Here is a 10,651-nt window from a genome sequence, read left to right as displayed (position 1 = left end):
CTGCAGCCTCCCGACCCTCCCTCTCTCTACTCCAGGATTTAGACATGGGCACAGAGTCCAATGTATGGATTCACAGGCCTTGAATTTTTGTTTACCACCTGAGACCTGTCCAGTAATACCTGTGATTCAACCGTAGCCTTGAGTATAACCCAGGCCTTTCCCACCGGGGTCCTCTCTCTGCCTGACTGCTAGGGCCTGCCGGGCACTCTGCTGGTCAGTTATTAGTATCACCACAGCCCCAAGGTGCATTCTGGACCAGGGGCCTAGTGCGCTGGAGTCCTTTGCTGACCAGCGAGTTGTGGGAAATCCTTCAGCTTCTCTCCTGTGGGTCTTTGCCTTGGGTGACCCTGCTAGTCCTCCCTGAGCACAGGGAAAGCAGTGTCCTCCAGACATGTCGGGCCCTGGCCAGGTATGGCTTTAAACCCACTTCCTACAGCTCTGCATTGGGTTGCCCCGGAGAAACTGGGCCTGCTGCAGCTTGGTTTCCGCTCTCTGTCCCCAGCATGACAGCAACAGCAGCTGCCGGGACCCTGTTGCAAGGCTGAGTCATCTCATCCACTTCCTGCTCTTCCCCGGGGCCCAAGCCATGCGACCTCTGCTTTGTGGAGGCCGTTGTTTCACAAGTTGCAGGCCAGGGATGTGTGTTTCTGTGTGCCGGCCCTGCCCCGTGCTCGGCAGCGCTGTGGTGGAAATCTCGGCCATTCCATCCTGACACTGTTGTGCAGGCTGTGTTTGCCAGCCCAGCCACAGAGCCGCTGGAGTAGTTTCTATCCCAAACCAGTCCCCCAGCTCATCCTGGGTGCAGGTTGCTGCTGGAAGAGGGCGCTTGGCGCAGAATTTCACTACCAAAAAGAGTGGGCTGAGAACCCAAAGCTATGGCCCCAGCTGCCCAGCCTGTAGCGGGGAGGGACCACCTCTGCACGGCCATACCTCCCACCAGGGTGCCTCCTCCCTATTTCTGCACTTTCGACAATTGGCAGAAGAATGCGGGGGGCTGGGAGAGGCAAAAGAGCAGATTTAAGGTGCGGAGAATCGGAAATGTGGAGAGGCCGTCTAGTCTAGCCCTTGCACTGAGGCAGGCCCCAGACCATCCATGACAGTCACGTGCACTGGTGACTCTTCGTTCTTAGAAAGCCGGTGGGGTCACTGAAGGGGCAGAGGGAGAAGGGTCTGTGCCCATGTGCGGCAGCAGGGTGGGGTGTGACCAGCTGGTGGGTCTCTAGGTATGAAGGTGCCGGGTTAATCTAGTCCCAATCTGCGAGGGCAGGGACGGTGCAGGTGGTGGCTTGAGGAGAGAGCAGGAAGAGGGAGAGAATCAGGATGGGGAAATAAATATTGTGGTGGGGGTGGGGAGGCCAGTGGAGAGTTGAGTTAGCGGAGGAAAGGAGGAAGCAGGTTGCAAGGTGGCAGGGGGAGAAGTGACACTAGGGGAGGAACGACGAGGCAGAATCGCTCTCCTCCAGCAACATAGGAGGAAAGCCATTCTAGGGGCCGGCAGGGAGCAGAGGTGGGGAGCAGAAGAAGGGTGGAGAGAGGAGGCTGCTAAAGAGGAGAGTGGAATGAAAGGCGGGTTAGCAAGGAGAGCCGGGCAAGAGGAACGGGCGAGCCGGTGAGGAGAAGAGACCTAGGTGGAAATGAAGACCCATGACGAAGGCCAAGGTGGGTGAAGAGCTCGCTAGGCAGAGCCAGCTGAGCTGGTAATGAGTGCCTGGCATTAATTATTTCCCACTGAAATGGGTGCGTGGTGCTTCTGACCCACACACGGAGGGGAGAGGGGTCCCTATGCCAAGGAGCTTCTGTTCTAGTGGCGGGGGAGAGAGCCTCAGAGATACCAGATCCTCAGAGGCATTTCGGCACCTGTTGAGTCCGTGGGAGTTGGGTGCCTGACTTGCTTTGAGCACCTGGACCTGAAAGTTTCCGATGGGCTCCGTGGGTGCCAGATGCCCTTGTTCATGGCTGAATTACTCTGCATCAGCTAGAGCCACATTACAGGCCCAGGAGGGGCATGTGACAGCAGGCTGCAGGCAGAAGAGGGATGGACACAGGGGAGCGAGGCTGCTGGAGCTTTCCCAGGGACAGAGAGAGGTGGGCACCCGACAGGGCTGAAACAGGCACAGCACAATGAACAGGCGTAACAGGAGACTAGGGCTGAAGCCCCAACTGGTGTAAATGGTCAGAGCCTCATTGGCTTCAATAGAGCTGGGCTCATTGACCCCCGCTGAGCACCTGACCTTAGCCAGCCCCTCCTGCCCTGCGGTGCGGGCAGCGGCTGTTTGTGAGCGCTGGGGACAGGGGCTGGAGGTTTGCCCAGGGCCTAGCGCAGTGGGAGTCTCTCGCACTTGCTCACTGCACCTGGCTGGAGCTCTGGACTTCACCCTGCAGAATAGGAGGGGATTATGAGGCCATGACAGTGGACTGCAAGGCTTGGAAAGGGAGGCCTAGAAGTTTCAAGGGGCGGTAGGAGCCAGGAAGCTGGGCGGAGGGACAGGGGAGGAGGGAGCCAGCCATGGTTTGAATGGAGGGATCTGCGTTTCCAATCCAGTAGCCCTTCTCCTTCCTTCTTTTGTGGTGACGCGTCCCAAGTAGCCAGCCTAGTGCGCAGCCCAGGGCCGTTGGCTCCCCCGAGCCCAGACATGGAGCAGCGCCTCCCGCAGCCCTTCCCCGCTCTGGGCTGAGCGAGTGAGTCGTGGAGTGAGCGTAGCAATTTCCACCCCGGCTGGGGAAAAGCTGGTGGCTCTGACGGTGCAGGGAGCCGGCTCTAGACCCACTCGGAGGTGCGGCCCTTAGCAGACTCCTCCTGCCCCAGTCTGCTGCTGGGACTTGCCGCTTGCCTGCCCGCACCCCTGTGGGATCTGGCTTCCTGCCAGCCCCAGAACTCCCCAGGGACCAGCCCTCGTTAGGGGGCCAGCGCCACCTGCTGGAGGAAGCAAAAGCTTTGTCTCCAGCCTCTTGCTGAAGCAAAGGGAGCGAGGGATGATGGATGGTACCTCCCCAATCAGTGAACCATAGTTCATGACCATCTGGCAGGGTCTGAGGGGTGCTGAGGACCTGCAGCTCCCACATGGCACTGAAAGGATCCAGCTCACTGTTATCTAAGTGGCTTGTGCGTGGAGATGCTCCATTCACCAGGCCTTTTCCATCCCAGAGGTCCCATATTAGTCTACCAGGGTTGGGTGTCTCCCCGCAGAGGAGAAGAATGGTTTATTCCATTCGCTGTTTGGTTGGCTCACTGAGGTTCTGTTTGCTTTAGGGCAACCAACCCTGCAAGGCTCTGAGCATACAGCTCCCTGAGAGAAAAGGATCAGGCCCTCTAAAGTATTATGTCCCTGCAAGTATTACAGGGCTGTCCCTGCTGGACGGCCTTGGCCATTACTTAGCGTGTTTTTCATGTTGATTGTTCTTTGCCCAGTCCTCCTTTGTAGGCCTGGTAGCTGCAAAGGTCAGAAATGGGCTGAGAGATGGCTTTGATCGTGGGTTTCCTCAGTTGTTGCATCACCAAACACACTCACTCTTCTATCCCAGAGAGATTTGTAAACTGAGCATCCTTGGGTGAAAGCATCAGAGAACCGTGTAAGTACTTGAAATCTGTCCGTTCCAGCCATGGGAATGGGATGCTTTCTGAACCTAAAAGTCAGGCCTTTCTAGCACCCTAGAACTCAGGAGGCTGAACTTTGTCAGTTTCTCTGGTGGATGGTTTTAAGTCTACCTCAGCTATCCCAAATGCCTGCATGGTTGCAGTTTGCTTCCATAGTTTCACTACATGATTTCACAGAGCATTTTAATGACGAGGTCAGGCTGGTCTGTTAGCAGATCCAAGCCACATGCAGTTTAAGAGAAACAGCTGAAGAATTCAAATCTGGATGGCAGTTCTTTTCTGTAAATACACAGCCTGGATGGACTGAGGAAGAGGATTAGCAGATCCCTGGTGTTCTCTGTCCTGCAGATGATTTTCTCGTACAGATGAATCCTAGGGCTAGTGCATTGCAAGCTGCCTCAGCACACCTACCTTATGTAAAACTGAGAACAACACTTTTATCTTGGCATAACGTTATAGCAGCAGTGCTGCAGAGGGATCCGAATCCATCATGCCAGACTAATATAGTGAGTGCTAGGGATGTCCACATGTAAACAACTACATGATAAACCGAAAAGCCTGAGCTTAACGGTTAATCCCGTCAACAACACGCATTTCCCCCTCACCCCCTCTGGTGATAGTGGGGGGGAAAGGCGACTACACAATCTTCCATTCCCTGCATCCCATACCTTGGAGCCCTTCTAGACTCCACCGACAGCCTCTGCGGTCCCTAGAGCACATTGTGGGAAACTGAGCTAAAACCTCCAGTCAAGGAATCCTCCCCGCCAAAGAACATGGAAACCGCCTGCCCTAACGCACGTGCAGCGCTTCGGGAAACTTCAGGCTCTCTGCTGGCACAGCTGGTTGTCAGTTGAGGGCTAGACCTGCTACTTGGGCACCGCAGACACTCTGTGCCAACGTGGGAGGCTGTTAAATCCATCTCCGCAAGATGCGGGGGCACTATCGGCAGCAGAAGCTCCCCTCCTGCCCTAGTGCTGTCCACACTGATGTGCGGGTTGATGTAACAGATGTAATTTAGGGAGGTGATGTATTTATACCCCCGAGTAGCATCACTTATAGCAGCATAAGTGGTTGAATGTATGAGCCCTTTGTGTGGCTGAACCTTACGTCCCCTGGCCTCAAAACCAGGAGAAAGCTGTGCAAAAATATGGGGGGAGGGGGGTAACTTCCCCTACTTTGAATTAGAACTCAGGCCTCCATGTTTGGCAGGTGTTGTGTGTGAAATAATATCTGCAGCAAAGCATATGGCACGTTTTAGTCTCCCAAAGGAGGGGCTTGGGGTGCTGAGCAAGCATCCAAAACACAGCTGATAAATGTGAGCTGTCGAAAGTCTTCATCTTCATCAGAGGTTTCTTTCTTCCAACAAATTGGAAGCCTTGGGAAAATAATTTATCCTCTCGGGAAATGAAAGAACAACCAACCTTTCTTCCCTTCCCACATTATCAGTGCCCAATGGGTGATAGAGAACACAATCAGATTTTTCTCGAGAATTTCTCAACCCACTATCAACTCCAAAGAGCAATGGAAGAGCGATGCAGGGTAGGAGTAGACTAAAGATTTGGACTAAGGCCACTGTCCTTAAAGTACAGATCAGGGTAATACATCGGTGGTGCATCTGTTGACTCATGTTGTTGTTCTCAGCTTGTGTAGATCTCGTAACTGCTTAGGGGGTCTGCATTTAGTTGGGTGTCTTTTCAAGCTTGTGGGACAATGCTAGGCTTTGGTGGAAAACCTAGGGGGGTCGGAGTCTAGATGGAACGGATCTTCACTCACATTGTGGAGCACATGGAGCTAACTGTAGATGAAGTCCAGGCACATCAGTTGGCAAGTTCAGGAGGCCCTCTTGGGGCCAAAGCTCCGCATCCCCATTGGGATCAATTTTTCAAAGGAGCTGAGCAGCTGGCTTGCATGAGGCTTGCTAATATCCCTGGAAAATCTGGCCACCTACTTCGGTGCCCTGGTGGGTGCAGAGATCTTTGAAAGTCTCTTCTTCAAGTGTCCTGAGCCAGTCCTCTAGCTTTGCAGGCAGCATCTTTGGGCTTGCAGGGTGCTTGTAGTTTCTCCTGGGAATCACTGGCATAATACCAAGGGAAGGCGAGTGGCAGTAGATGGGGATGTTGTGCCAGCATCTGGCACCTCTTTGGTAGGAAAATAGTCAGGCCTCTAGTGCGTGAATCCACCCAGCTCAAAGACAGAACCTGGGAGGGCTTGACTTTCAAACACTCCCGTGTTGGCCCTGCCCCTTGGTAGCCAGCAGCAGAAGGGACTAGGCCAGGTGACCCAAAGCTCCTCCCCATGGTCTCCAGGTTACAATCTGGAATGCCTTTCTGCGGGTACAGGTCTGTGGCGCAGTGCTTAGCAGAGGCACAAAGTGAGGAAAGCCGGCAGGAAGCTGCATGTTCAGCGGGTGTCATTGGTCTCAACAGTCTGCAGTCGAGTGCAGGCGGTCCAGCAGGCCGGTTTTATATCCCAGGCTTGGAGGATTCAGGGTAGGAACTGAGCCCTGGTTTGTGCGATGGCAGAACACCATAAATATTCAAAGGCCGGTGTCCCCGCAACTGTACCCGCAAGACGCATCTGATCTACCTTCCGCTCTGCTTGACCCCACCATCCTCCCGCCTCTCTGTGGCCTTGCTGCCTCTTCCGGGCCTCCCTATTAACGGAGAGTGGGGGTGGTTCTGGGCAGGGACCCTGAGTTAGTTTGCTTCTGTAAACTCCCCTGTTCCTGGATGGTTCCTATAAGTCATCGGGAGAACCCACATCTGTGCAGCTGAGCAAGGAGCACCCTCGATATTTCTTTATTTGGGTGAATCTCTGAAGCAGCTTTAATTTGGCTTGTGCTGTGGAAAGGGGCATCCTGGCCAAGAGCGTTCGGATGCCTCCTAAGCAGACCGCTCCGCTGGCGTAAATCCAGCCATCTGCTTCCCTCTGTGCCTTTGCCGCCTCCTCCCCGGCAGTCGCCTTTCCCTCCCCAGCTCCCAGCCCAGTGGAAAAGAAGAATCTTCAGAAGGAGCAGCCCAGAAGGGAGCACGCCCGGGTGTGGTATGTGGTGCCTGATCCTCATGAGCTGGGAGATGCTGCCCTTAGCCCCACCCTTTCTGCCTGAGGCCCCTGGGAGCCAAGCCCCCCACTGTAGGAGCAGGCCCCTCGCTCATCCTCACACTCTGAGCAGGCTGCGCCCTAGCCCTGGAGCATGGGGAGGGTGGGCAGCTCCAGTCTTCCTGGCTCCAGCCTCCACGCAGCTGAAGCCCCAGGAGACTGGAGGGAGCTGTGCTGAAAGGGGGGGCGGGGCCTGGGAGTGGAGTATGGGCGGAGCCAGCCAGGCAGTTTGGGAAGGCATTGCCTTCCCCTGCCTCCGATACCCACCAGCCGTCCGAGCTCACGGGCCCAGTCCGAGGCGGGTGCTGTGCTCAGCCTGACCGCCTTGGAAGAAGTGAGTGTGTTGAGCAGCACCTGCCGCCATGCATGTAGCTAACCGGCCGCGTAGGGCTCGGACTGTGCTCGCCAGCCACAAGCTCGGGCGTGCAGGCCGGGTGTCCACCTCCAAGCTGGCGCAGAACCTGCAGACCCGGCTTGTTTCCTGCAAGGAAGGTTGGAGCCTCTGTCTTCGCAGTGACCACAACCGGTGGCAAGATTTACAGCCCTGCCCAGCTTGCTGGGCTGGTCCCACCTGCCAGCCAGGCCTGGAACCTGCGCCCCTCCCTGCCTCCTCCACCCTCTGCATTCCACAGCTGTTGGCTGCAGGGGCAGCTGCCTTCTAGGAACATCTTTCCCCGTGACCTGGGGATCTAGCCTGGGGAGCGCTGGGCCGGGGCAGCTGGGACTCCCCTTCTCTCCCAGTGACTGTGGCCTGCGAGTGCTGCTACTGCTCCAGGTCTCCCCGTTCTGGCCCCAAAGGGAGCCGGCCTGTTCCCCATGCAGGCACCGCCCCCGGGAATGGAGGAGCAGGGGACTGCTGGGGACTGAATCCTCCCGCTGCTGCTGGCTGGTAGCAAGCAGCTGGAACACACCAGCGTCTCGAGTCCCTCGTCCCTGGCCTAGCCCAGCTCACATGAGCAGGGGGATGCTTTTGATGGCCTGGCTGGGCAGAGTCCCTCCCCATCTCCATCCCACCAATCCTGCTGGGAGCTTGCCTTAGCCCCAGGGAGGCCCTGCGAGGTTGGGGGAAGAACCCAAGTCTCCAGCCCTTAGTGAGATTGTCGCAGTGCTTCTGGCGCCCAGGCCTCCCGGTCCCCCTCTCTGCCTGCATCGGCCAAGCATGAGCCTCCCAACGGTCAGCCGGCAGCGGAACCCAGCAGAGGTTCCCGTCTCGCTCACACGCTTGGCGGGACCCAGAAGAGTGAAGGAGAGTCTGCGCTCTTTGGCCGAATGTAGAGGAGCAAGCCCTGTCGAGGGCGGAAGGAGCAAGGGCCTGGAGCTAATCTCTGCAGGCTGGCGAGAGAGGCCTGCTGAAGAGACACCTGCTGCAGTACAAGTATGGGGTCGATCCTCTCTCTGACCCCCTCCGAGTCGCCAACCCAAGGCAGAGGAGACCGGAATCTTTGGTCTGGCCAAGGGCTAACGCTTGCTGTGCATGCCAACCCCACCTCTGGTTGAAAGGCTGGAGGTCAGGCCCGGTGGAAGAACCAAGCAAGGTGCCACCCTTCCCTAAAGAACTGAGCTGTGGTGCAGAAGACTGAGAAATGTCTCTCCTGCATCTCTGCCTTTCCCCCCTGTTGGTCTCCCCTCTCTCTTCGTGCTGTGTCCCAGGAAACAGCGGGAAGAATAAACCTCCGAGTCCATGAACACTTGGGAGAGGGGGTCAGGATCATCCTGCAGAAGAACGTCCAGAGCTCGGGGTTCAGGACCTCACCCTTCAAATCAGGCTGTCGAGTCCACAGGTCCTCAGGAGGAGAAGAGAGCTGAGGACTCGCGGAGAATGAACTGGGAACTTGCCCAGGGTCACACAGATGAGCCTGTTGCAGAGCTGGGACTAGACTCCAGGTCTCCTGAGACCACATTGTTACCAAAAGGCTGCGCATTCATCCCTCTCTGCCTTGCCAGCTGGTCTGCTTTGCGGGTGGGGGTGGCCCCTGTCACTTGTACCCCCTCTTCTCTTTGGGTTGGTATCTTCAGGAGTTCCATGAGGACCCTGATTGCCTAGCTACGTGGGGAAAAAACACATCGTTCCCCACCCACACAGTGCTCCCCGCGCGCTCTGGCCATGGCTCCCCTCTGAATACAAGTTACAACAAGGGCAGGGTTTAAAGTCACATGCTAAAGGGGAGTAGCTCTGGTCTGCTCCTCCAGCGTGCATACCACCCCCTCTGAAGGGCTGTGCTTCACCCCCCCCCCCTCCGGTAAGCTCCTCCCCAGTCCGGGTGGCCCCTCCCCCACGTGAATCCTCTTCCCCTTAGGAGCCCCCTAAAAGGGCAGTGCAAACCACTTCCTTGGGGAAGACGCGTCCAGCTGAGCTCTAACCACGGGGGACAGAGCCCTCGTTCAGACTCGCACTTGGCATTTTCTGCGGGCAGGCTTAGGTGCAAGGAACACCTGCACTATCTGTATCTAAAGCCTCTGAAGTGTGATTCGCAGGCTCCCCAGGCCAGCCCAGGGAGGGCCCTACCTGCAGGGGGGATCCTGGTGTCCGCTGGGTTTCGGGTTCCTGCAGGCTCAGTTGAGCTCAAGCCCGAGAGCTGCTGCTGTTTGGGAACTTTTCAGGGTCCTGCGGGGTGTCTTGGCCCTGTAGGAGAGTGCGATTGAGCTTCCCTGCCTGGTCCTTTTGGCTCAGCCTATAACTTCAGCCGGAGAGGGACTGCTGAGATTCCCCATGCCGTGTGGCCGTGGCGAAACGCTGCTTCCTGCCCACGGGCCTGTCTGTCCCCCCGGAGAGGAGAGGGAAGCGTGCTGCGATGGAATTCTGGGCTGAGTCCAGAAGCAGCCCAGCTAGATCCCATCTATACTGGCCGAGTCGACGCTCCGCCAGACCCTTGCCTGCGATCTGAGTGCAGCACGGTGGTGCCGCTCCTCTCCTGCAGTTCAGAGAGTGATAAGCAAACTGAAGCAGGGCCTCTGCTGTCTGCTCCGTCCTAGGCTGGTCCTGGCTACCATGGCTCCAGGCCCTGAGTCTGCCCGTCGGGTCATTCAAACGGCTCCCGCCCTGGCTGTTCTGAATCTGACGGGAGGCATGAGGGTGGGATCGCTTGGCACAGGCCCAAGCCCGTTCCCCTCCCTCTTCTTGCATCTCGTAACAGCTGGGGAGGTGTCCTTGTGGCCTGGCTCCTCGCGGACTCAGGTTAGTGCCGTGGGGGTGTGAATGGCAGGATCTCGCGCCTCGCTGGGCCTCGTTCCTTGTGCTTATTGCTTCACGTCAGGAGCTCTGGGCCTGATGCAGTTATCCCTGGGCGAGGCTCCCCTTGCTGCGCTCCTCAGGAGGCCAGACCAGAGGGTCATCGTGGCCCCTTCTGGCCTTCAGAATCCACACATCTCTTCCAGACCATCGGCTTGAAACGCCATGTTGCTAAGGCGACACTGCTGAGGGGTGGGGGAGTCTCTTGTGTGGACTGGGGCTAGTTCCCCTGTGGCGACAGGTCTTGGGCTGTAACTTGGTCCCGTTGGTATTCGTGGGAGTTCAGGCAGTGACTTAGTGCAGTCAGGGTTTGCCCTCTGAAAATGGCCCTTTCGATTGCAGGCCGGCGCAATGGCGTCGCTACGTGCTGATCTTTTATCCCCCAAGGCAGCTTTTCCTCTCCCCTCAGCCTGCCCAGAACGGTTAGTCGCCCTTCCATACCGCTCAGCAGTGTGGCGTTAGCAACAAGGCGTTTCAAGCCGATGGGGGAGCGTGCAGATCCGGCCACACCCCTAGGAGAAAACTGGCTGATCTGGCAGGCGAGCGCCCCTGGATTCTGCAGGACACAAAATCAGCTCTTGGAGGTTCTAAGAGACCAAGTTGTCAGATGTCCGGAGTCAAGGGAGGGACCTGAAACAGCAGAACTTTGCCCTCTTGGCCAAGCAATGTCCCCTTGGCAAAAGTGCCTGGCACTCCCTCCCTGCTTCCTACGCTGGAAAATGACTCTG

General features: G+C 57.0%; 1 protein-coding gene across 7 annotated transcripts in view; it reads left to right on the top strand.

Annotated features, from left to right (window-relative positions):
• Positions 1 to 10,651, top strand: part of DTX2 (deltex E3 ubiquitin ligase 2) — a 62,183-nt gene that overhangs the window by 41,807 nt on the left and 9,725 nt on the right. The gene's annotated exons all lie outside the window — the stretch shown is intronic.

The sequence above is a fragment of the Pelodiscus sinensis genome, chromosome 21 (assembly GCF_052426305.1).
Source record: "Pelodiscus sinensis isolate ZL-2025 chromosome 21, ASM5242630v1, whole genome shotgun sequence".
Lineage (NCBI taxonomy): Eukaryota > Metazoa > Chordata > Testudines > Trionychidae > Pelodiscus > Pelodiscus sinensis.
The sequence above is the reverse complement of the archived record's forward strand: the minus strand, read 5'-3'. Positions and strand labels throughout refer to the sequence as shown.